The sequence below is a fragment of the Pogoniulus pusillus genome, chromosome 30 (assembly GCF_015220805.1).
Source record: "Pogoniulus pusillus isolate bPogPus1 chromosome 30, bPogPus1.pri, whole genome shotgun sequence".
Taxonomy (NCBI): Eukaryota; Metazoa; Chordata; class Aves; order Piciformes; family Lybiidae; genus Pogoniulus; species Pogoniulus pusillus.
The window spans coordinates 12,474,979-12,498,806 of NC_087293.1; the positions used below are offsets into that span (position 1 = coordinate 12,474,979).

At 56.8% G+C, this 23,828-nt stretch overlaps 1 long non-coding RNA gene across 2 annotated transcripts; it reads right to left on the reverse strand.

Annotated features, from left to right (window-relative positions):
• Positions 1 to 3,200: 3,200 nt before the first annotated feature.
• LOC135188730 (uncharacterized) lies at positions 3,201 to 18,636 on the reverse strand. 2 transcript variants are annotated; one of them, XR_010307804.1, is made up of 4 exons: positions 18,587 to 18,636; positions 9,026 to 9,137; positions 7,210 to 7,311; positions 3,201 to 3,470 (listed from the first exon to the last, which is right to left on the reverse strand). It is a non-coding gene; the product is annotated as an uncharacterized LOC135188730 (long non-coding RNA). The 2 variants fall into 2 exon arrangements; XR_010307805.1 differs by lacking the exon at positions 7,210 to 7,311.
• Between the last annotated feature and the right edge of the window lie 5,192 nt (positions 18,637 to 23,828).

A 23,828-nucleotide genomic window follows, 5' to 3' on the forward strand; every position in this document is an offset into this window, starting at 1 on the left:
AACGATGTCCCCAGTCAGCTGCAGCATCCTCACCAGCTCAGCAGAGTCCAGCTCTGGTCTCTGCCTGCTGACACAGCAGCCTGTCCCAGGGAGCCAGCCCCGGGGACACTGCCAGCGCTGTGCTATTAGCACGGAGCAGGCTAATTAACAGCGTCTCTGTCACTCATCTAGGGCTGGCCTCCACCATGCAGTCCCAGTGCCACCCATCCCAGTCCCCCTCTGGGGGATTGGTGTCACCACCAGCTCAGCAGCAGGCTCACCCTTGGGGGGGGGGGTGTGTGTGTGGGGGGGTGTGGTAGTGGCTTTGCCACCCGTGGGTGTTCAGCAGCAGCGTCCAGGCATGATCTGCAGGTCAGGAGATGCCTGCAGAGAGCTGCCCTGGCATTAGTCAGGGGCTCACTGCTGGTGTGGTGGCATCGCTGCTGCTGCCCAGCCTGGTGACAAACAGAGGAGATGAGACCAGGCAACACCCACCACAGCACGGCAGGAGGTGTGGGGAGGTGTTCCTGCAGCAGCAAGGAAGAGCTCTGGCAGCTTCCCTCCAAGGAGACACAGAGCAGCTCCCTCCTTTGCCAAGCCCGCTGTCTCCGTGGGCATCAGCCCGGGCACCTCTGCCCCGCATTGGGGAGGTTCAGCAATCACTGCTGGCTTGCTCAGCCCCTCCCTTCACCAGAGACTCACAGAATGCATGGGGTTGGAAGGAACACTCAAAGGTCATCTTGGCCAAGCCCCCTGCAGTCAGCAGAGGCACCTCCAACCAGAGCAGGTTGCTCAAGATCCCATCAAGTAGGACCTTGAATGTCTCCAGGGATGGAGTCCCCAGGGGTTGGGATCTCCACCACCTCTCTGTGCAACCTGTTCCAGCATTTCACCACCCTCATTGTGCTGGCCAACCTAAATCTGCTCTGCTCCAGGTTCAAACCATTGCCCCTTGCCCTCTCACCACAGGCTCTCCTCAGCAGCCCCTCCCCAGCCTTCCTGTAGGTCCCCTTAGAATATTGAAATGCAGCTCTAAGGTCTCCCTGGAGCCTTCTCCTCTCCAGGCTGAACAGCCCCAACTCTCCCAGCCTGTCTATGTAGGAGAGGTGCTGCAGCCTGGTCCTTGTGGAAGTGCTCCATGAGGGTCCCCATGGACCTGTGCCTCCTCCTATTCAGTGTTCCCTGCCAAAGAGCAAGTAAATAAATCCAAGGCTTTTATTCTCTGCTGCCCACACAAAGCAGCTTTGGGTCCTGCAAGGACATCAAAAGAAAACTCTTCATTTTCCTCAACCTCTGCATCCCCACTATAAAAAGAACTCCTGGCTGTCCTCTTGCCCTTGCTCTGGGCTCTGCTGGTGCTGCTGAGCTGCCAAAGCCTCAGCACAAGGAACCTTGGCCAAGCATCTGCAGCCAGCACAGGAACACAGAATGAGCTGTGCTCTCAGCTGCTTTTTTGGGGGGGGGGTATTTTTCTGCTCAGCTTTTGTTCTGCAAAGGCAACTGGCACCCAGGGGAGAACACAAGGAATGGCACCCTCAGCTGAGGTGAGAACAGAGTGTTTGCAGCAGGGAAGGGACCTGAATGCCATCAGCTTGGGGACCTGCTGCTCTCCTGCCCACGCAGCCAAGGCAGGCTGGAGGCAGAGCAGGGCTCATGGAGCTCTGATGACTTCAGACCCCAGGAGAAGGCTCTGTGCAGAGCTGCAGGCAGCAGTGGCAGGCTGAGCACTGTGGGCAGCATGGCCCTGGGGAGCAGAGGGCTTGAAGTGCTGCTCCAGGACCTGCAGCTTCTTCCAGCAGCAGGGCTGAGCCCCAGCAACACCTCCTCTGAAGGGGGCCTGCAGGAAGGCTGCAGAGGGACTGCTCAGAAGAGCCTGTGAGGATAGGATGAGGGCAGTGGTTTGAAGCTGGAGCAGGGCAGATGTAGGTTGGACATCAGGAGGAAATTCTGCACAATGAGGGTAGTAGAACACTTGGGCTGAGGCCCCCATCCCTGGAGACATTCAAAGTCCAATTTGATGTGGCCCTGAGCAACCTGCTCGAGTTGGGGATGTCCCTGCTGACTGCAGGTGGCTTGGACAAGATGACCTTTGAGCATCTCTCCCAGCTCAATGCATTCTGTGGCTCTATGATCCAGAGATCAGGCTTCCAGTTGCCTCCTGTTTGCAATCTTGTGCCAGCCTGCAGCCTTGGGCAGGCTTTCTGGCTGTGAAGATGGATAATGAGGGATCTTTCAATATCTCTGTCCTAGAGACATTCAAGGTCAGGCTGTATGTGGCCATGAGCAGCCTGCTCTGGTTGGAGATGTCCCTGCCGACTGCAGGGGTGTTGGACAAGATCACAGGATCAGAGGATGTCAGGGGTTGGAAGTGACACAGAAAGATCATCCAGTCCAACCCCCCTGCCACAGCAGGACCACACAATCTAGCTCAGGGCACACAGGAACACGTCCAGACAGGCTTTGAAAGGCTCCAGAGAAGGAGACTCCACAACCTCTCCGGGCAGCCTGTGCCAGTGCTCTGAGACCCTTACAGCAAAGAAGTTCCCCCTTGTGCTGAGCTGGAACCTCCTGTGCTGCAGCTTCCACACATTGCTGCTTGTCCTATCCCAGGGAGCAGTGAGCAGAGCCTGTCCCTCAGCCCTCAGATGTTTACAAACATTGATTCAATCCCCTCTCAGTCTTCTCTTCTCCAGACTAAGCAGCCCCAGGTCCCTCAGCCTCTCCTCATCAGGCAGTGCTCCAATCCCCTCATCATCCTCCTAGCTCTCTGCTGGACCCTCTCCAGCAGATCCCTACCCCTCTTAAACTGGGGAGCCCCAAACTGAAGGCAGTACTCAAGGTGAGGTCTCAGCAGGGCAGAGCAGATGACCTTTGAGGGTCCCTTCCAGCCTGCCCCAATCCGTGAACCTTTCCATCGCCGCCCCCCACCCAGCCTGCCCCTGCCTGCACTGCCTCCTTCCACAAACACCTCTATCCCGGCTCCCAGAGTGATAGCTTTCAAAGCTGCCTTTGTTCCCAAGCCTGCCTGCCATCCCAGCGTCCAGGGCAGCCAGCAGAGAGCTGCCGGTGGGAGCGGCAGGGGAGGCAGCGAGGCAGGCAGCACATGGGCTGCATCCTCCCTCACCTCGCAGAGCAGCGAGCCCCCTCCGCAGGGCAGCCGCGGTGCGGGATGAGCGATGCTCGTTCCCTCCCGAGCCAGGAGCTGAAATAAATTGCAGGCCTACAATGAAGAGGCACTTTATTGCCAAGGCATTAGGCAAAGCTGATGTGATCTGGAGCGATGGTGAATACAAATCCTTGGCTGTGACTCACCCTGCTCTTACATCGTGTTCTGCGCCGAGCCGTCGGGGAGGCGGCGAGAAGGAAGATGGTTTTCTTTCTCCTGCTGAAAGACAGCTGCACTGATGGCCAAATCACCCAATCATTGCATTAATTAATACACATTTGGAGCCTCCTGAGATGGATTGGATCATTATAACTCCAAGTGAAGCCTAAAGAGAAAGAAGTCCCCCGGGGGGGGGGGGGGGGAAGGCGGCGCTGGTTTCATCTTCGCTTCGGCTCTGCTCCTTTGCAGGGAGAGTGAACTCCTTGGGCTGGGCTTTGCTTCAGGAGCCCACAGAGAGGAGAAGCTGTGTTGGCCCTGCTGATTCTCTCCTGCACAAGTGGCTCCTTCCTGGCTTTGACCCAACAGAAATCAGAAAGAAATTGGACAGGGCTGGGTGCTAGGTTGGGCTGGATGAGCTTGGAGGTCTCTTCCAACCTGCTTAATTCTATAAGATGGAGGCTGCAGAGACTTGGACTGAGCAGCCCCTGCATGGCCACTGAGTGCCCTTCATCACCTGCCTGAGATGCTCTGAGGCTGTTGGCCATGAGGTACCATTTTGACAGGATCCAGTTTGCTTGATCTTGAAACAAGAAACCAAAGGGAAATCAAGAGCTGGAGCAGGGGGGGGCTTTTGGCAGGGCTGGAAGGAAGATGTTCAGCCTCCAGCTGGCTGTGGAAACCAGGACTGCATTAGCATTGACCTCAGGTATGAGGAGCAGCAGAAATTTCCCAGCTCAGCACAGGGCTGTGCTTGCCTCTAAATCTCCCTTGGTTGCTGTGTGCATGGGTGGCACCCACCTTGTAGGAGCTTGAGCTGCAAGCTCCTTGTAGGAGCTGCAAACCCCACTGGTACCTGGAGAGGAGTGATGCTTCTCAGGAGGAAGCCCTCTTGTGGTGTCCTGCACAGAGCTGCCTCCTGCCATCATCTGCTGCAAACCAAACGTGCTGCTGAGCAGCATCCCAGCTCCTCACCTCTGAACTTGGGGAGGGAGAGGAGCTGTGTCCAAGATGGGCTGGGGAAATAAAGCTTCCCTGGTCCCTCACTCTAGCAGCAGGCTCTGGGCATGGGGCAGAGCAGCAGCAAGGCAGTGCTCTTGATGAGGGTTGTTGCAGGAGCACTGTGCAGGACAGGAGCTGAGGTCACCCAGATGGGGTGGAGACGTTCAAGGTCAGACTTGGTGCAATCTCATGGTTTAATTGCCATGGTGGTCTCAGGCTGATGGTTGAACTTGATCTCTGAGGCCTTTTCCAAGCAAAACAACTCTAAGATTCTATGTCCCTGCTCACTGCAGGGTGGTTGGACAAGACCTTTGATGGTGCCTTCCAACTCGATGCATTCTATAACTCTACCAGGCTGTGTGGCACAGAAGAGATAGAATCATGGAACCAAGCAGGTTGGAAGAGAGCTCCAAGCTCAGCCAGCCCAACCTAGCACCCAGCCCTGGCCAAGCAACCAGACCATGGCACTAAGTGCCCCATCCAGGCTTGGCTTCAACACCTCCAGGCACAGCCACTCCACCACCTCCCTGGGCAGTCCATTCCAATGCCAATCACTCTCTCTGCCAACACCACACCTCCACAACCTCCCTGGAGGTGTTCAGAACCAGCTTCAGAACCTGAGCAACCTGTTCTAGTGGGAGGTGTTCCTGCCCTGGAACTGGCTGAGCTTTGAGGTCCCTTCCAACCTAAACCATTCTATGATCCTGGTCTGGATCACCAAGAACATGATCAGCAAGAGCAGGGGAGGGGTCATGCCCCCTGCAGTGGGTACTGGTGAGGCCACACCTGGAATCCTGGGTTCAGTTTTGAGCCACTCACTCCAAGAAGAACATTGAGGGGCTAGAGTGGGTCCAGAGAAGGGCATAAAGCTGGGGAAGGGTCTGGAGAACAGAACTGATGAGGAGCAGCTGAGGGAATTGGGGGTGGTCAGCCTGGAGAAGAGGAGGCTGAGGGGAGACCTCACTGCTCTCTACAGCTCACTGGAAGGAGCTTGGAGCCAAGTGGGAGTCAGGTTTCTCTCCTAAGGAACAATGAACAGGAGAAGAAGGGAGGTTCAGGTTGGACATGAGGAACAATTTCTTCCCCTTGAGGGTTGCCCAGGCCTGGCCCAGGCTGCCCAGGGCAGTGGTGGAGTCCCCATCCCTGCAGGGGTTTCAGGGCTGTGTAGATGTGGTGTTGAGGGCCATGGCTTAGTGGTGCCCTGGCAGTGGTGGGTTAATGGCTGGACTGGATGAGCTGAAAGGTCTCTTCCAACCAAAACCATCCTCTGATTTCATGGTCTCCTGGCTTCAGGGAAGCAGGAATGAGCCATGCTCATGCTGCCAGCAAATCCTATAGCACAGACAATAACTCATCTGCTCCTCTGCTGGCAGCACCCCCAGGTTAATGAGCACATCCATCACTGGGGTTTTTTCAAGCCATCAGCATGGTTCAGGGTGAGAGGCTCAGCCATCAGTCACCAGGACCCAGCAGGGTCTGGCAGCAAAGGCAGAGGCACCTATGGATTCCCAGGCCATGGAGCAGCATGGCACTGGCACCCCTTGAGCCTTCTCCTCCTCTGTGGTTTGGGGGGCAGCTCTGTGCTTCATCCCAGCATGGGGATGGCTGGTCTCAGACAGGTGTTTGCAGCTGTGCCATGGGGCTTTCTGAGCAGAGATCCTGGGATGGGCACCTTCCTGGCACGTGCCACATTTCCAACCCTGTCATCTTCCTGGCCCTGCCATCTTTCTTGTGGTGTCTCCTTTCTGGCCATATCAGCTTTCTGGCTGGCACACCTTCCTGCCCATGTCATAGAAGCAACCAGGTTGGAAGAGACCTCCAAGCTCAGCCAGTCCAACCTAGCACCCAGCCCTGGCCAAGCAACCAAGGTCCCTTCAACACCTCCAGGGACAGAGACTCCACCACCTCCCTGGGCAGCCTATTCCAATGCCAATCACTCTTGCTGTGAAGAGCTTCTTCCTAACATCCAGCCTAGACCTCCCCTGGAACAGCTTGAGACTGTGTCCCCTTCTTCTGTTGCTGGGTGCCTGGCAGCAGAGCCCAACCCCACCTGGCTACAGCCTCCCTGCAGGCAGCTGCAGACAGCAATGAGCTCTGCCCTGAGCCTCCTCTGCTGCAGGCTGCACACCCCCAGCTCCCTCAGCCTCTCCTCACAGGGCTGTGCTCCAGGCCCCTCACCAGCCTTGCTGCCCTGTTCTGGACACCTTCCAGCACCTCAACATCTCTCTTGAATTGAGGAGCCCAGAACTGGACACAGCACTCAAGGTGTGGCCTGAGCAGTGCTGAGCACAGGAGCAGAAGAACCTCCCTTGTCCTGCTGCCCACACTGCTCCTGAGCCAGCCCAGGATGCCACTGGCTTTCTTGACCACCTTTCCTGTCACTTTCCCAGTCATGCCACCTTTCTGCCTGTGCCATTCTCCCAGCCATGCCATCTCTGCAGCACAGGGGAAAGCAGTGTGCAGGGAGGAGCATCCCCTGCCAGGGTTGCTGAAGGCTGCATACTGAAAAGGTCAGACTGGCACAGAGCAGCCCCTCAAGCAAAGCATGCCCCAGGCCTGCAGTGGTACCAGCTCTGTGCCACCCCCTCCACTGGTTTTCTCTCTGAAGGACACCAGGGGAAAGGCAGCAGAGCAGCTGGGAGAGGGCAAGGCAGAAGGGCAGTGGGGTGAAGGGATAAAGACACCAGAGACACCTGGAAGGTTCAGGCTGCAGAGATTTGGGTTAATAGCCAAATAAACACATTCTCCACAGAGCTCCACACTGCAGGGCTGCCTGATGGGTGGCTTCTGAAATCAATCCCACCATGAAATCAATCCATCCCAGGCAGCACACACAGGCATTGCTGCTGGGAGCCACCAACCATTCCCCCCCACCCCTGAATCCTTCCTGGGTCTCACTAACTCACCTCAGCTCAACAACCACAGCTCACACACAGCACTGGAGCAGGGATGAGGGAACTGAGACTCTCTTCCTTTCTTTTTCTTTCTCCTTTTGGAGTGGAAGGGAGCTTATGGAAGTGAGAAGATGCCAGGAATGACTGGGTTTGGCTTGTGGTTTTTTTTCCCAGGAGGTGTGGGACAGGTACAGGAGCTGAGAGGAAGCTTCTGGTGGTAGCAATGCAGAGCCTGGCACAGCACTCTGAAGGCAGCAACAGCCAGAGGGACCACTGCAAGTGCCTGTGCAAGCAGCAGTTTGTGACAGCACATCTGCAGCACCCCGGCAGCATGGGCTCAGCACCCTTAAAAGATGGGCTCAGCACCCCTGGAGCACAGGCTCAGCAAAGCCCAAAGAGATTCCTTCATAGATTGATGGAATGGTTTGAGTTGGAAGGGACCTTAAAGATCATCTAGTTCCAACCTCTCTGCCATGAGCTGGGACACCTTTGACTAGAGCAGGTTGTTCAAGCCCCTTCCCACCCCATCCAACCTGACCTTGAGTCTTGCAGAGAGCAGGAGTAGCCCTGGCCAGGGCATGGGATGCTCCTGTTCATCCTGGTGCCAACCTGTGCTTGTAAAAGCTGAAGCAGCCTGGAGCTGGAAGAGAAACCACAGCCCTGACCTTCTCCAGTCCCTGCACCATCAGCAGTGCCCCAGCACATGGGGAGCAGAGTTTGGTTCTGCCACCAGCACCCACACTGAGGAACATCAAAAAGGTTGTCAAAGCCTGGCCCAGGCTACCCAAGAGGATGACAGCTGCAGGACCAGAGTCTTTTTGTCCTCCTCCTCCTCTCCCATTTATGCACAGCCTGGGAGGGTCTGCAGCAGCAGCACCTCAACCAAAACCCTGCAGCTCTGCTCCTGGGCAGTTTTATCACAGACAGGTGTCAAGGAAAGGGTTTGGGGAGTCATGGCAAAGGAAGGACACTACCTGGGCACATGGCCACTGCCTGCTGACTCTCAGCTCATCCCATCATGGGTTATCCAGGCTGCCCAGGGCAGTGGTGGAGTCTCCATCCCTGGAAGGGTTCCAAAGCCATGGAGATGTGGTTCTGAGGGCCATGGTGTGGTGGTGCCCTGGCAATGGTTGGATTGGAGGAGCTGAACAATCTCTTCCAACCCAAGCAATTCCATGTTTCTATGATCCTATGGCATGAGGCAATTCCCCACCCCCCTCTCTGCTGCTGAGTCTGATGGAAGCAGCAGGAATGATTCCTGCAGTGCCAACTGTGCCCAGCCCAGACACCTTGTTAGGCAGGCCAAAAACGTGCCCTGTGTTTTGGGATGGAAACCAAACTCCTTATGGAGTTCTCCATCTGGGCTGAAAGGTTGCCTGGAAGGAAGGAAGGACAGCCAAGTGCACAGGGAGAGCAAAACCTGTCCCTGCTTCCCATCCCTCCTCCTCCTGTCCTTGGGAAGAGGGCCTGGGAGCTGTGGGATGAGCAGGAAGGCTCCATGCTATGGTTCTGCTGGCCAGGGATCATCAGGGAGAGGGCACATCTGATGAGGACAGCCAGGAAAAGGATGCCAGGCTGAGAAGTGCTGCTGCTCCTTAGGCTGTGGCAGGAGGGGAATGGGAGCAGCTTGGCTGAGATGTGGGAGGAGACATGGGATTGGAGGTGGGGGAGGGGTGAAAATGTGATTCTCTACCTGCAGCTGGTGAGTTGGGATAGGGATGGTCCAACCTGCAGCTCTTCTAGCAGGGACTGGCTGCAAGTGCTTGGGTTTAGCTGCAAGCTGACAGCTCTGACACCCGACGGAGGGCAGCCCCCGCACCCTGCTCACCTTGCTCCTCACTCTGGTGCTTATGCTGAGCTGATGTGGCAGTCATGCCGTGGAAAATCCTGGCAGGGAGAGTTCCCCAAGCACAGGACAGCTCCAGGAGGAAAAGCTCCTTCTAGGAAGAAGCAAGAAGTCAGTGCTGCTGACCCTAACACCCCAAACCACCCCCAGAGCCACCTTCACAGGCACCCCAGGTCCACCCTTCACCTGGAAGGTGATGGAGCTGCCATGGAACTACAGCTTCTGGTGAGCCTCTTCCATCCCAGCAAATCCTCTTGCAGACTCAGCTGTGTCCCACCTCCTGTCTCTACCTCACCCCAACCCCAAGACAGGAGGAGTTATTGGGCTGTCCAAAAAGACCCCAGCCCCAAAACAGGAGGAGTTATTGGGCTGTCCAAAAAGACCCCAAGACAGGAGGAGTCATTGGGCTGTCCAAAAAGACCCCAGCCCCAAGACAGGAGGACTCATTGGGCTGTCCAAAAAGACCCCAGCCCCAAGGCAGGAGGACTCATTGGGCTGTCCAAATAGATGAACACCACAGGATGAATAAAGGCTTTCCCCAGGTCCCCAAAAGACCCTGAACTCAGAGTTTTCTCCTCCTGACAGTGATGCCAAGATGCATTTTTGGGCAGTGGAACATGCAGTTTCCATTCCTTGGTGCCCCGAGGGGAACTGCAGCTTCCCATCTCATCCCTATTTATGAATCCAGACTGGAGCTCCTTGTTAGGAGGAGATTTACAGCCTGGGCTAATAGAAGGCTCCTGCCAGGACTCCCTGAACAGCAGCAGTTCATCCTTCTGCATGAACTTTCCAGAGCAAACAGCTCATTGTTTGGGCTGTGAGGATGAGGAGGGGTTGGTTGGTACTTCCCTTCTGCCAGCCATCCCTTGCTGCAGGTAGAGGAATGGGGAGGAGCTGGCAGTGGCTCAGGGCACCCTCACAACTGCAAGGACCAAGGTGTCCAGGAGGGAATTTCAATCACAGAAGTGTTCTGGTTGGAAAGGACCTCTAAGATCACCCAGGCCAAGCTTCAACCTAACACCACCATGGCTGTGGGATCAGGATTTGGATCAGTACCAGGTTCAGGGGGGAGAGGGGGACAGACACACATGGCTTAGCCCCAGACCAAAGAGCAGGGGAACCAACAAAACTCCTTTCTTTCCTCTCTGGGAGAAAATCCAGGGATTCCAACTGCTCCCTCTGGTACTTCCCACCCATGGGCTCTTCATGAGCTCCTCTTCCACCTTCCCTAAGGGTCCTGGCCACCCCAGACCCCCATCCTTCTCCTGTCCTCCAGCTCTGGGGTCAAGCCTTGCACTGTCATGGTCACATCATTCCAAGCTGGTGGTGTCTCAGGAGAGGGTTTATTGATCCATCAGCATCCTGCACTGCTGCCAAAGGCTGCTGCAGCTGAATTAATTGATCTGTAAGTTCCCAGAGGAAAGAGCCACATAATTATGGACCATCAACTGGTGACACTTGGAGTAATGGCAGGATCTACAGCTCCAGGTTAGCTCTCAGAGACAAAATCACCTTGGGGTTTAATGTCACCCGCTGGGGACTGACAAGGAGAGCCTGAACAGAAGGGATTGAAGAGCTTGGGCCTGGGTACAAATCCCTCTCTGCATCCATCCCCTGGGGTGCCAGAGGGCTGGAGCTGCGTGGAGGTGCTGAGCTCCTCAGACAAGGAAGGGTTGGAGCTATGGTTTCTGCTGCACCATCCCATGCTTGTCTTCCTCGAGTGAATGTTTACAACTGTCTGAGGGCTGGGGGTCAGGAGCGGGGGGGACAGGCTCTGCTCACTGCTCCCTGGGATAGGACAAGGAGCAATGGGTGGAAGCTGCAGCACAGGAGGTTCCAGCTCAACACAAGGGGGAACTTCTTGATTGGAAGGGTCCCAGAGCACTGGCACAGGCTGCCCAGAGAGGTTGTGGAGTCTCCTTCTCTGGAGCCTTTCCAGGCCTGTCTGGATGTGTTCCTGTGTGCCCTGAGCTAGATTGTACAGTCCTGCTGTTGCAGGGGCTTGGACTCAATGATGTCTTTGGGACCTTTCCAACCCCTGACATCCTGTGAGTGGAGGGATGTCCTCCATGGAATTGTCCCTTTGCAGGGCTCCAGCATCTTGCCTGTTCTGAAGCTGTAGGATGCCTGCCCCTCACATCAGGCTGTGGTCCCAGGGGTGGTGTTAGTTAGTAGATGAGAAACCATGGCTGGAGCCAGCCTGGGAATTGCCTCAGTGCATGGCTGATCATAGAATCACAGAATGGCTTTGGTGGGAAGAGAGACCTTTCAGCTCATCCAGTCCAACCACTAACCCAGCATTGCCAGGGCACCACCACACCATGGCCCTCAGCACCACATCTCCATGGCTTTGAGAGCCCTCCAGGGATGAGGACTCCCCACCACTGCCCTGGGCAACCCGTGATGGGACGTGCCCAGGTAGTGTCCTTCCTCTGCCATGAATCCCCAAACCCTTTCCTTGGCACTTGCCTGTGATAAAACTGCACACAAGCAGAGCTGCAGGGGTTTGGAGGAGGAGGAAAAAAAGCCTCTGCTCCTGCAGCTGTCACCATCAGCAGTGCTACAAGCACAGTTAGATGTCTGAGGAGACCTTTCTGCACTGGGGCTTGTAGGTGCCAAGGGTTAAAAGCAAACCTGCAGCCCACGGAAGCCCCTGCCATGACAACTGCTTCTCCCTGCCAAGCATCTCTGAGCCTGGCCAACAACGTCAGCTCCACACACGTGGCTTGATGCTAATTGGAACGGAGGCACAGGGGGATGGAGCTGGGTATCTGCGGCTGCACACCGGCCCCGGGGCCATCGGCTCTGCCCCGCCACGGGCACTGCCACCCTGCCTGGCACCAGGGGCACATGCAGCATGCGTGGGTTCCTTCCCGCTCCTGGGTGTGGGATGGGTTCCTGGCTATGGGGGCAGGGCAGTGGGCACAGGGGCGAGCTCCAAGCCGTGGGTGCAGGGCAGTGGGCACAGGGGCAGAGCTCCCGGCCGTGGGTGCAGGGCAGTGAGCACAGGGGCAGAGCTCCCAGCCGTGGGCGCAGGGGCAGCGGGCGCAGGGGCAGCGGGCGCAGGGGCAGCGGGCGCAGGGGCAGCGCTCCCGGCCGTGGGTGCAGGGCAGTGAGCACAGGGGCAGCGCTCCCGGCCGCGGGCGCATACAGCAGGCAGCATTTGGGCAGGGTCTGGGCTGGCAGCTTTCGCCCCTGAAGCTTGTGCCAAGAAGGAGCAGCAGGAGGTAGAACTTTTGGCCAGGCACTGCCGCCGCTCGCAGCGTGCCAGAGCCGCAGGGACCAGCGCAGGGAGCACAAAGGTTTACCTGAAGCCTCCCTCCTATGCCTTGCCCACGGGCAGGGCACGGGGGCTGAGGGGCACCGTTGGCCAGGAAGGCAGGCAGGAGGATTTGCATTTGCTGGAGGAGAGGTTTCCTTGCCGGCGGGTTTGTGTTTGCAGCACATGAGCTAATCTCCTTTCAGCTTGCTCTACATCTCCTGCCGTGCGAACGCACACGCACACACTGCCAGGCTGCAGCCCTGCCAGGGCCCTACACATGTTGTTTCCACTCTGCCTGCTCCTCCCTCCTCCTCCTCCTCCCTGCCTTTTCTCCTCCTGCTCAGGTCCCCACCAAACCACAGAGCCATGGAATTGTTTTGGTTGGAAAAGAGATGGTTGAGTCCAGCTACCAGCTCAAGCTCATCCATGGCCACTAAACCCTCTGCCAAAGTGCCATGCCCACAGGCTTCTTGAACACCTCCAGGGATGGGGACTCCACCACCTCCCTGTGCCCATCCCTGACCACTCCTGCAGCACAGAATTTCTTCCTCATCTCCAACCTAACCCTCCCCTGACACAATTTCAGGTCATTTCCCCTCCTTCTATCACCTGATGCTAGGCAGAAGAGGCCAACCCCCACCTCACTGCAGCCTCCTTTCAGGGAGCTGTGGAGCGCAATGAGGTCTCCCCTCAGCCTCCTCTTCTCCAGACTAAACAACTCCACTTCCCTCAGCTGCTCCTCCAGGGTTCATCAGCCCCACCCACGATGCTGATGCCTCCACAGACTTGCAAGACTCACAGGGTTGGAGCCCTAATGCCCTCACAGTGGCCAGCATGCTGGCAGTGCCAAGCTCACCACCCACTCTTCCACGTTGCTTAGAGCAAACTCCATCCCCCAACCCTCCTCCTGCTGGGAGCACAGAGCCACAGGGCTGGCACCAAGGGATGTTCCCCTCTCTAAGACCTCCTGGATCCCATCTAAAGTACCACGACCCAATCCCTGCTGGCAGAACTCTGAGCAGGTTCCAGGAACCCAAGCCCTGTTATTTCAGAGGAGAGACATTTATACAGCAGCACTTTAGTGACTGCTGGTAGGTTTATTACCAACCCCTCATCATTCTGACACACTCAGTGGCATCAAGTCAGAGAGAGCCTCGGTAGCAGCCCTGCACAAGTGAAATTTTCTTACTCTGCTGAGATCTTTGGCAATAAAATGCCCATTTCCGAGTTAGCTCCGAGTGCTGCAGCACGGCAGCATCTCCATGCCAGGGCTGGAGGTGGCCAAGTGATTGGGCTGCACTCACCCCTCCCTGCCCAAGTATGCCCCAGCCATGGCTATGGGGGAGTGTGGGATTTAGGGTTGTGTTTTTCCCTCCCCCCTCCTCTCCAAACAAGTGAGCAGCATCCACCCAAAAGCGCTGTGCAGGGGGAGGAACCAGAGTGGAGGCTGTAAATGATTTCCCACCTGCAGGAACGCTACCAGCAAAGCTTGGGAGCTGCTGCCAAGCTCTTAACACCTGATCAATGGAAGCATCACAGCTTGGAGGACAGGTCAGAACAAAGCAGCACAGGAAGGAGTCGGTTATTTCTTCCCCCCACCCCCGGCCCCTTCATCATGAAAAGAGCTTTAGAACAAATCCCCCCTTCCCCCCTCCTCCAACCACCGAAGAGAGCAACCAGCCCCTGCAGAGAAAACCAGCCCCAGGGCACCGGGCTTGGGAAGGGGCCACTGCCTGCCCAGCAAAGCAGTGTCACTCACTGCTGCTTAGTGTCACTGTCCTGCTCCCAGCATCATCCAGCCCACGAATGCTGGCTCCTGAGTGATGCTCAAAGCCTGGCAAGCCCCTGACAGCCCTTTGCTGCTGCTGACCAAGAGACACAACTGCTGCTTAGTGTCACTGTCCTGCTCCCAGCATCACCCAGCCTATGGGTGCTGGCTCCTGAGTGATGCTCAAAGCCTGGCAAGCCCCTGCCAGCCCTTTGCTGCTGCTGACCAAGAGACACAACTACTGGTTAATGTCACCATGCTGCTCCTGGTGCCACTCAGTTCATGGCTGCTGGCTCCCTGGGTGATGTCCAAGGCCTGGGAGATGCAGACATGTCCCTGCTAACCCTTTGCTGCTGGCTCAGACACACACTGCCAGTTAGTGCCACTCTCCTGTCCCTGCTGTCACCCAGTCCACTGGTGCTTCCTCCCTGGGCAACACCCAAAGCCCACAAGATGCCAGCCATGTCCCCACCAGGGGTCCTGCTGTGTGAGGGCTGCCACCAGCCCCTGCAAAGCCATGACTCAGTAAACCATGGCTCCTTCCTCCCAGAGAGATCAAAAAGGGCCCTGAGCTGCTGCAGGAGCTGCCACTGCTGCAGGAGCTGCCACTGCTGCAGGAGCTGCCACTGCTGCAGGAGCTGCCACTGCTGCAGGAGCTGCCACTGCTGCAGGAGCTGCTCTTACCCAAATGATGCCAACTGCTTTTCCCTTTTCTGCAGAAGGACCCTGCAGCCTCTTGGACCTCTAAGTCCCTTCCACCACCACCCCAGACACAGCTCTCCCACCCTGAGGCTGCTTTTGAAGGCAGAGAAATGAGCATTGGCTCAGCTACATCTGCTTTAATAATTGATCCAGGCTGTGCTGTGCCACTGCTTGTCTGGGCCACGAGTCAAGCAGCCCCTAATCTCCTGCCTGTGCAGCTAATCACTGCCCATGTCAGATGTTCCTGCAGATCAGAAGGGAGAGCGTGGAGCAGCGACACAGCTAAGCACTGCTTCTTAACAGGCTCATTAATAATTCCTGCCTTTGAAGCTGATTCCTGCTTGCTGCTCCCTGAGATCTGTCCATGAGCTTGGTCCTTAACCTGCCTCGGATCACAGAAGCATAGAACTGGTTTGGTTGGGAAAGGTCTCCAAGATCATCAAGTCCAAGAGATCTCAACTGCCTCCCTGGGCAACCCATTCCAGGCTCTCACCACTCTCATGCTGAGCAACTTCCTCCTCACCTCCAGGCTGAATCTCCCCACTCCAGCCTTGCTCCATTCCCCCCAGTCTTGTCACTCCCTGAGAGCCTAAAAAGTCCCTCCCCAGCTTTTTTGGAGGCCTCCTTCATCTTGCTGCAGCCAATTTTTCCCTAGAGGCAGCAGGGCAGCACTAAAATCAGGCTGCACTTTGCCTCATTCTTAAAACCTTCAAACAAAACTTCTTTATTCCTCAGGGGAGATTTGCTGGCTAGGACAAGGCAATTCTGTGCACTCAGGCATGGAGGAATTCAGGTCTCTGTATCAGGAGCAGGACCTGGTGCAGAGTAACTTTATCTTGCAATTGAGATGGGATGCTCTGAGCAAACACCTGCAGCATCCTGGCCTGAATACTGATGTTGAGGGGAACACAGAGAGCAGAGGAGAGTGTGGAAGGCAGTTTCCTGCAGGCAGTGGAGGGCAAGGGTCATAGAAGCATGCAGCTGTTTGGGTTGGAGAAGCCCTCTGAGATCATCCAGTCCAACCATCAACCCAACACCACCATGGCCACTAAACCTTATCCCACAGTGCCATGGCCACAGGTTTCTTGCACACCCCCAGGGATGGGGACTCCAGCACCTCCCTGGGCAGCCTGTGCCAATCCCTGACCACTCCTGCAGCAAAGAAACTGTTCCTAATCTTCAACCTAACCCTCTCCTGGTACAATTTCAGGGCGTTTCATAGAATGGTCTGGGTTGGAAGGGACCTCTGAAGGTCATTCAGTCCAACTCCCACTGCAGTCAGCAGGGGCATCCTCAGCTGGACAGAGTCCAGCAGAGGGCTGCAAGGATGGTGAGGGGACTGGAGGGCATGGCTCACGAGGAGAGGCTGAGAGACCTGGGGCTGCTTAGTCTGGAGAAGAGAAGAGTGAGAGGGGATTTGATCAGTGTTTATAACTATCTGAGGGCTGGCCAGGAGGTGGGGGGGACAGGCTCTGCTCACTGCTCCCTGGGATAGGACAAGGAGCAATGGATGGAAGCTGCAGCACAGGAGGTTCCAGCTCAACACAAGGGGGAACTTCTTTGCTGTAAGGGTCCCAGAGCCCTGGCACAGGCTGCCCAGAGAGGTTGTGATGTCTCTGGAGCCTTTCCAGGCCTGTCTGGATGTGTTCCTGTGTGGTCTGTTAGATAGCATTGTCCTGCTCTGGCAGGGGGTTGGACTCTATGATCTCCTTGGGTCCCTTCTAACCCCCAACATCCTGTGAGCCTGTGAACTGGATCAGATTGCTCAGAGCTCTGCTGAGCCTCACCTTGAATGTCCCCAGGGATGGGGCCACAATCACCTTCCTGGGAAACCTGTTCCAGTGTTCCACCATCCTCATAGCACAGAACCTGGTCCTGACATCCAGTATTTCCTCTGCCTCCATCACCTACCACTAGGGAGAAGAGACCAACCCCAACTTGGATCCAACCTCCTTTCAGGGAGCTGTAGAGACCAATGAGGTCTCCCTTCAGCCTCCTCTCCTCCAGGCTGAACCTCCCCAGTTCCCTCAGCTGCTCCTCACCAGCCCTGTTCTCCAGACCCTCAGAAGCTTCATTGCCCTTCCCTGGACACACTCCAGCAAGTCTGGGCTGGCCACAGAGGAGCTTAAGAGCACAGAGAAACTCAAGACACAGAGGAGCTCAAGGCACCTCCTGCTCCTGCCTGCTTTGCCTGATGTGAATCCTGCCAGAACCTGAAAATCACAGCTGAAAAAAAAAAAAACAAGTCTTTAAAACTTTATTTTGGAGGCAGCTCAGCAGAGTGATGGTTACAGCAACCAGACCACAGCTATGGCAACCACAGCAGCATCCCTGCCTCAGCAGGAGCCTGCCAACCATGGATGGGAGCAGGTTGGCAGTGCTCCAGTGCCTGAATCTGGTGAGAGCCTCTCTGGGTGCTGCCATGAGGAGCTTCAGGTTGGCAGTGCTCCAGTGCCTGAATCTGGTGGGAGCCTCTCTGGGTGCTGCCATGAGGAGCTTCAGTTAATGAAGTTATGAACTATGTATGGAAGACTGAAAAATAGGCTGGCTTTTGGCTGAGGAATTGAGGTGCCACAGGCTCAGGCTGGTGTGCCCAAGCTTCATCTCTGAGCCTTTGCTCCACCTCCCTGGGATTGTGGCACAGGGGTTGTGACTGATGGCTCTTGCAGAGAGGCTGCATCCATGAGAGATGCTGGGGTGGGGTACAGAGGTGATGCTGAGGCTCACAGCCCCCAGAGTGCTTGGCCAAGTTGCCACCCAGCATCCCAGGCAGGCTGCCCATAGGGTCCTTTCCCCTCTGGCTCCACAGGGATGCCTCTGCCTGCCCTCCCCACACTGGGGCTTGTTTCTCTCAGCCCCTTCCAAAGCCCAATGGGCAATAGAGAGCTTATTTTTGAGCTGTGCAAAGTCGTCTTCTGTTGACAAGGAACAAGGACTTCCCTCCTGAAAGGGTCCCCAGCTGTGCCCGCGGGCAGCGGCTCAAAGGGGCTGGAACCGAGCCTGGCCCAACTCAAACCCCCCATTCAGTGCCCGTGTTTGGGAGGCAGAGCAGGGAGGCAGCTCCCTCTGAAAGCCAAAGGCTGGAGTAGTTCTGCCATCCCAGAGGGACAAAGGCCTTTTCTGCCCCGGGACAATATTGCCACTCACCAGCCATGCCCCCCCACCCCCACCCAGCCAGCAGAGCCTGGAGACTGCTCCTCAGAGCCCCCATTCAGCCCCCACTGCAGGAGACTTCAGCTCCCATGTCTAAAGCTGAGGTTATTTTGCCACTTCCTTCTGCCTTTGAAGCCCCCCCCCCTGGGCTCCACAGAGGAGGGGGTGGAAGCTTCCCAGAAGAGGTGCAGGGAGGAGACTTGTCCTGAATGTGCACTGAGGGCTTGAAGGAGGCAGAAGCCTGACACCCCCCACTCGTGCCTGTGCCCACTCACACCACAGACCACTCTGGGGTCCTAAACAGGGGCTTTGGAACATCTCAGCGTGGGTCTGGAGTCAAGGACCTCAGATAGACCTTGGCTGGGCTCTATCCTCCTAATACTTCCATCCTCTTTAGGAATTATGGAATCTTCAGCTGGAAAAGTTCTCTAAGATCATAGAGTCCAACCACAGGCTCTGGGCAGCCTGATCTAGGGTTGGGTGTCCCTACCCATGGCAGAAGGGTTGGAACTGGCTGATCCTTGTGGTCCCTTCCAACCCTGACTGATTCTATGAGCCATCTAAGAGCACCTTCTCCCATCCAGGGCTGCCCTGTGCCTCCCCCACCCTGCCCAACACCAGCACCTCAATGCCCCCACAAGCAGCAAGGGGAACCTACCTTGGTGCTGACCAACAACATCTCTGCTCCAAGCTGCTGCCCTCTTGCCACTGGCACTATGGAAAGGCAGCTCCACCTGCCTGGTATTTAAGCCACGAGGGGCTTGTTCCTGCAAGCTCAGGCTGGGAGGTCCCAGCTCATTATGAGGAACAGGTGTGCCCAGGCTGGGAAAGCTCCTCCCTGCAGCACCTGAGGTGCCACCATGGCCATGCACTGCTGGCACATGCTGCTGGAGCAGAGCTGGTGTGGCTTTGCTCTCCTCATCCCAGCTTGGCTGCAGCTGCTGCACCGTCAGCCACCCAGCACTGCTGACTGGCACCCTGGCTTGGGGATGACCTGGCTGTCCTTGCAGGGGACAGCCTCAGGGCTGGGAATGAGGGCCCAGAGATGTGTCAATGTCTATAAAATCATCAGGGACAGCCAAGGGGGTCTCAATTTCTCAGCTTCAGACTCAGCAGCTCATGAGTGCTTCTGCAGGCTGGGCGCTGGGTGAGGTTCATGGTGTGGATGAGGGAGAGTAAAACCTGCAAGGGTGCTGCACCCCTTGCTGGCAGCACAGAAAGCACCACCTGCAGACCTCTGCCTGGATGGAGACAACCACAGACCATGTCTTGCACTGTCTCCATGCAGATTTCAGGCCAGAAGACAATCCCTTTGAGCAGGTGTGCCTGCACCAGGCCATGTGCCAGTCCACTCTTTGCCCACTGTGGTGGCAGCAGCCCTCTTGCAGGTGCTGGAAGGATCTAATGGCACCCCCACGGTGGTGTAAGACCATGCAAGGTGATGTGAAACCATGCAAGGTGCTGCATGCTGATGCTTGGCCATGCAGAGTGCTGGAGGAACCAGGCTGTCTGGAGGACTCTTTGGGTAGCAGGTCCTGGCTGCGGACAGGTTGGTCTCATCCTGCTGTGGGGCAGATGGTGCTGGAATGTGGAATGCTTCCTGTTAGGTGGATGATTCCAAAGGCTCTGTAGGAGATGCAGGGGCTGGATGAAGCTCTTGTCCAGTGCTGATGGTGCCCTGTGAGGAGCAGGGAGCCAGGATCGATGTGCGACTGCAGAGCAGCTCCTGGCTGCTGCATCACCACCAGCAAAATAAATGAGAGATTGATTTTCTGGGAGGTTTGGGTCTCATGGATCTCTCCAGCTGGGACAAGTGGAGCATAGCCATGGCTGTGGAATGATGAGGTTGACAACCTCCCGAGGAGAGGGAGGGAAGTTGGGGGGGGCACAGACTGGGGCACTCCAAAATTAGAGGATCACAGGATGGATCCTGTGGAAAGGACTGAAAGAGATCAAGTCCCTGTTGGAAGGGACCCAAAGAGATCATCCAGTCCAACCCTCCTGCTGCAGCAGGACCATGCAGACTAGTTCAGGTCACACAGGAACACATCCAGACAGGCCTGGAAAGGCTCCAGAGAAGGAGACTCCACAACCTCTCTGGGCAGCCTGTGCCAGGGCTCTGGGACCCTTACAGTGAAGAAGTTCCCTCTTGTGCTGAGCTGGAACCTGCTGTGCTGCAGCTTCCATCCATTGCTGCTTGTCCTGTCCCAGGGAGCAGTGAGCAGAGCCTGTCCCCCCCTCCTGACCCCCAGCCCTCAGAGATTGATAAACATTGATTCAATCCCCTCTCAGTCTTCTCTTCTCCAGACTAAGCAGCCCCAGGTCCCTCAACCTCTCCTCATCAGGCAGTGCTCCAGTCCCCTCACCATCCTCCTAGCCCTCCTCTGGACTCTTTCCCCTGTCTCTGTTCAACTGGGGAGCCCCAAACTGAATGCAGTACTCAAGATGATGTCTCAGCAGGGCAGAGCAGAGGAGAAGAACCTCCCTGGATCTGCTGGACACACTCCTCTTAATGCACCCCAAGATCCCATTGGCCCTCTTGTGGGTGAAGCAGATGTGGAGGGCTTCAGGTACCAGCTGGCATTGCAGGGGACAGAGCCCAGGCAGAGAAGCAGGAGGGATTGGGGACAGCAGTGGGGACAGGGAGCTCTTGGCTCACTGAGCTCAGCTGCAGCCCAAACTGTGGCAAGTGACACTTGTCTGCTCAGCAGAAGGGCACTGGCTTTGTTGTAACATCTTATCTTCCAGCTCCTCTTGCTAAGGCACATCTGACTTAATTATGGTAATTAAGATTGACATTAATACAAGATTACAACATGAAATTAAAATGAGCTGTGAAACTTAATCTGAATTTTTAGTGTGCCCATTGATTTTCTTCACTGTTAATCAAAGGTCCGAGGTAAACTGCTGATGAACACCATGCTAATTAGAGCAATGCCCACTAAAGTGGCCTCAGGAGATGCTGCTCTTCATTTCCTCACCAGTACCCCACACAAACCCCCCCCCCCCCCCGCCCCCAGCACTGCCCATGGAGCAATAATTGGCACCTCTGGAAGGGATCTGGTTGGAGGGGGCTTAGGGGAGTGGGTACCAGCTGGAGACAGGAGGGTCCTGGTGTTCCAGACAGGGGGCAAGAGGGTCCCAGTGTTTCAGCAGGCAGAAGGGTCCTGGCGTTCTGGTTGGGGGCAGGAGGATCCCAGTGTTTCAGCAGGGGCAGGAGGGTCCTGGTGTTCTGGTTGGGGGCAGGAGGGTCCCAGTGTTTCAGCAGGGGCAGGAGGGTCCTGGTGTTCTGGTTGGGGGCAGGAGGGTCCCAGTGTTTCAGCAGGGGCAGGAGGGTCTTGGTGTTCTGGCTGGGGGCAGGAGGGTCCCAGTGTTTCAGCAGGGGCAGGAGGGTCCTGGTGTTCTGGTTGGGGGCAGGAGGGTCCCAGTGTTTCAGCAGGGGCAGGAGGGTCCTGGTGTTCTGGTTGGGGGCAAGAGGGTCCCAGTGTTTCAGCAGGGGCAGGAGGGTCTTGGTGTTCTGGCTGGGGGCAAGAGGGTCCCAGTGTTTTGGCAAGGGCAGGAGGGTCCTGGTGTTCTGGCTGGGGGCAGGAGGGTCCCAGTGTTTCAGCAGGGGCAGGAGGGTCCTGGTGTTCTGGTTGGGGGCAGGAGGGTCCCAGTGTTTCAGCAGGGGCAGGAGGGTCCTGGTGTTCTGGTTGGGGGCAGGAGGGCCCCAGTGTTTTGGCAAGGGCAGGAGGGTCCTGGTGTTCTGCTTTGGGGCAGGAGGGTCTTAGTGTTTCAGCAGGGGCAGGAGGGTCTTGGTGTTCTGGCTGGGGGCAGGAGGGTCCCAGTGTTTCAGCAGGGGCAGGAGGGTCCTGGTGTTCTGGTTGGGGGCAGGAGGGCCCCAGTGTTTTGGCAAGGGCAGGAGGGTCCTGGTGTTCTGGTTGGGGGCAGGAGGGCCCCAGTGTTTCAGCAGGGGCAGGAGGCTCCTGGTGTTCTGGTTGGGGGCAAGAGGGTCCCAGTGTTTTGGCAAGGGCAGGAGGGTCCTGGTGTTCTGGCTGGGGGCAGGAGGGTCCCAGTGTTTCAGCAGGGGCAGGAGGGTCCTGGTGTTCTGGTTGGGGGCAGGAGGGCCCCAGTGTTTTGGCAAGGGCAGGAGGGTCCTGGTGTTCTGGTTGGGGGCAGGAGGGCCCCAGTGTTTCAGCAGGGGCAGGAGGCTCCTGGTGTTCTGGTTGGGGGCAAGAGGGTCCCAGTGTTTCAGCAGGGGCAGGAGGGTCCTGGTGTTCTGGTTGGGGGCAAGAGGGTCCCAGTGTTTCAGCAGGGGCAGGAGGGTCCTGGTGTTCTGGTTGGGGGCAGGAGGGTCCCAGTGTTTCAGCAGGGGCAGGAGGTTCTCATCTTTATGGCAAAGGCAGAAGGGTGCTGGTGTTTCAGCAGGGGCAGCAGGAGAGAGGGGAGCTGGCACACCAAGCCCACTGGGTGCCCAACCACTCGTCTCTGTGGTTTCTCAGGCTGGAATGTCACAGGCCATTGGGCCTCTGCTCTGAGAGGAAAATGATTGCAACCCTCCTGTTACACACCAGCTATGGGAAGTGCATGCCCTGGTGCATCCCACCCTCTCTTCCTCCACGCCTCCCTTCACCCCTCTGCCTGCCAGCTCACCAGTTCCCAGCAAAGGTGCTGGAGGAGTAGGGGAAGCCCACCCCTGAGAGACCCCAGGTTCCCTGAGCAGCACCACCCCCAGTGCTGGGTGTGGGCACTGAGAAACGCATCCCAAGAGCCACATCAGCTCTGGGCAGAGCATCACCAACCCCTAGCTAGTGCTTGCTGTGGCGTCCTGGGCCATGGATTGCAGTGCTGGTGGGGAGCTGGACTGCCCCTTTGCATTCCCTAATCTCATCTGCTGAGCCTAGGCTGGAGCTTAACCATTCCCCCTCCACCCCTACCAAGTTTGAGCACTTAGCAGAGATTTCTGCCTTCCAAATGCCAGCGTTTTCTTCTCCTTCCCCTGCCCGTTACCATGGCGCTGGGGGGGTGGCATTATCTGGCTATCTTCAGAGTTTACTACAATGCAGATGAACAACAATAAAAACCACTCAAGGAAAACTGCTAAATGAGAGGCAACTTTTATCTGCCAGAACGGCAGGGCTGGAGGGACGGGGGGCTGGAGCAGAGAGGGGACCAGAACGAGCAGATAGCTTTGTTAGACCGAAATTAAACCTCACAGCAAGCCAGGCCCACTTCCTGCATGAAAATGACAACGTTAAATAACACCCCCCACACTTCTCCCTTATTTCTTCTACACCCCCCCCCCACCCCCCCCCCCCCCCACCTCCCCAGACCCAACCCTGTCCCTGATTTTTTTTTTCCCCCTTGTCCTTCTCTTGCCTGCTGCCCAACTGCTCCCGGCTGGCAGCAGCCAGGAGTGACATGGGGAATGCAAATGACACACACAACCAGCTTCACCCTCCCCAGCATCCCCAGGGATCTCCTGCTTGCACTGGTGTTGGAAGGAGGAATGTCGAAGAGCCCAGCAGGGAGAAAGCAGCGGGACTGATCCCCATGTTTCAGCGGGGGCAGCAGGGTCCTGGTGTGCCAGTGGGGGCAGGAGGGGTTAATCTTTATGGCAAGGGTGGGAGGGTCCTGGTGTGTCAGTGGGGGCAGGAGAGGCTCATCTTTATGGCAAGGATGGGAGGGTCCTGGTGTGTCAGCGGGGGCAGGAGGGGCTCACCTTTATGGCAAGGGTGGGAGGGTCCTGGTGTGTCAGTGGGGACAGGAGGGGCTCATCTTTATGGCAAGGGCGGGAGGGTCCTGGTGTGTCAGTGGGGACAGGAGAGGCTAATCTTTATGGCAAGGGTGGGAGGGTCCTGGTGTGTCAGTGGGGACAGGAGGGGCTCATCTTTATGGCAAGGACAGGAGGGTCCTGGTGT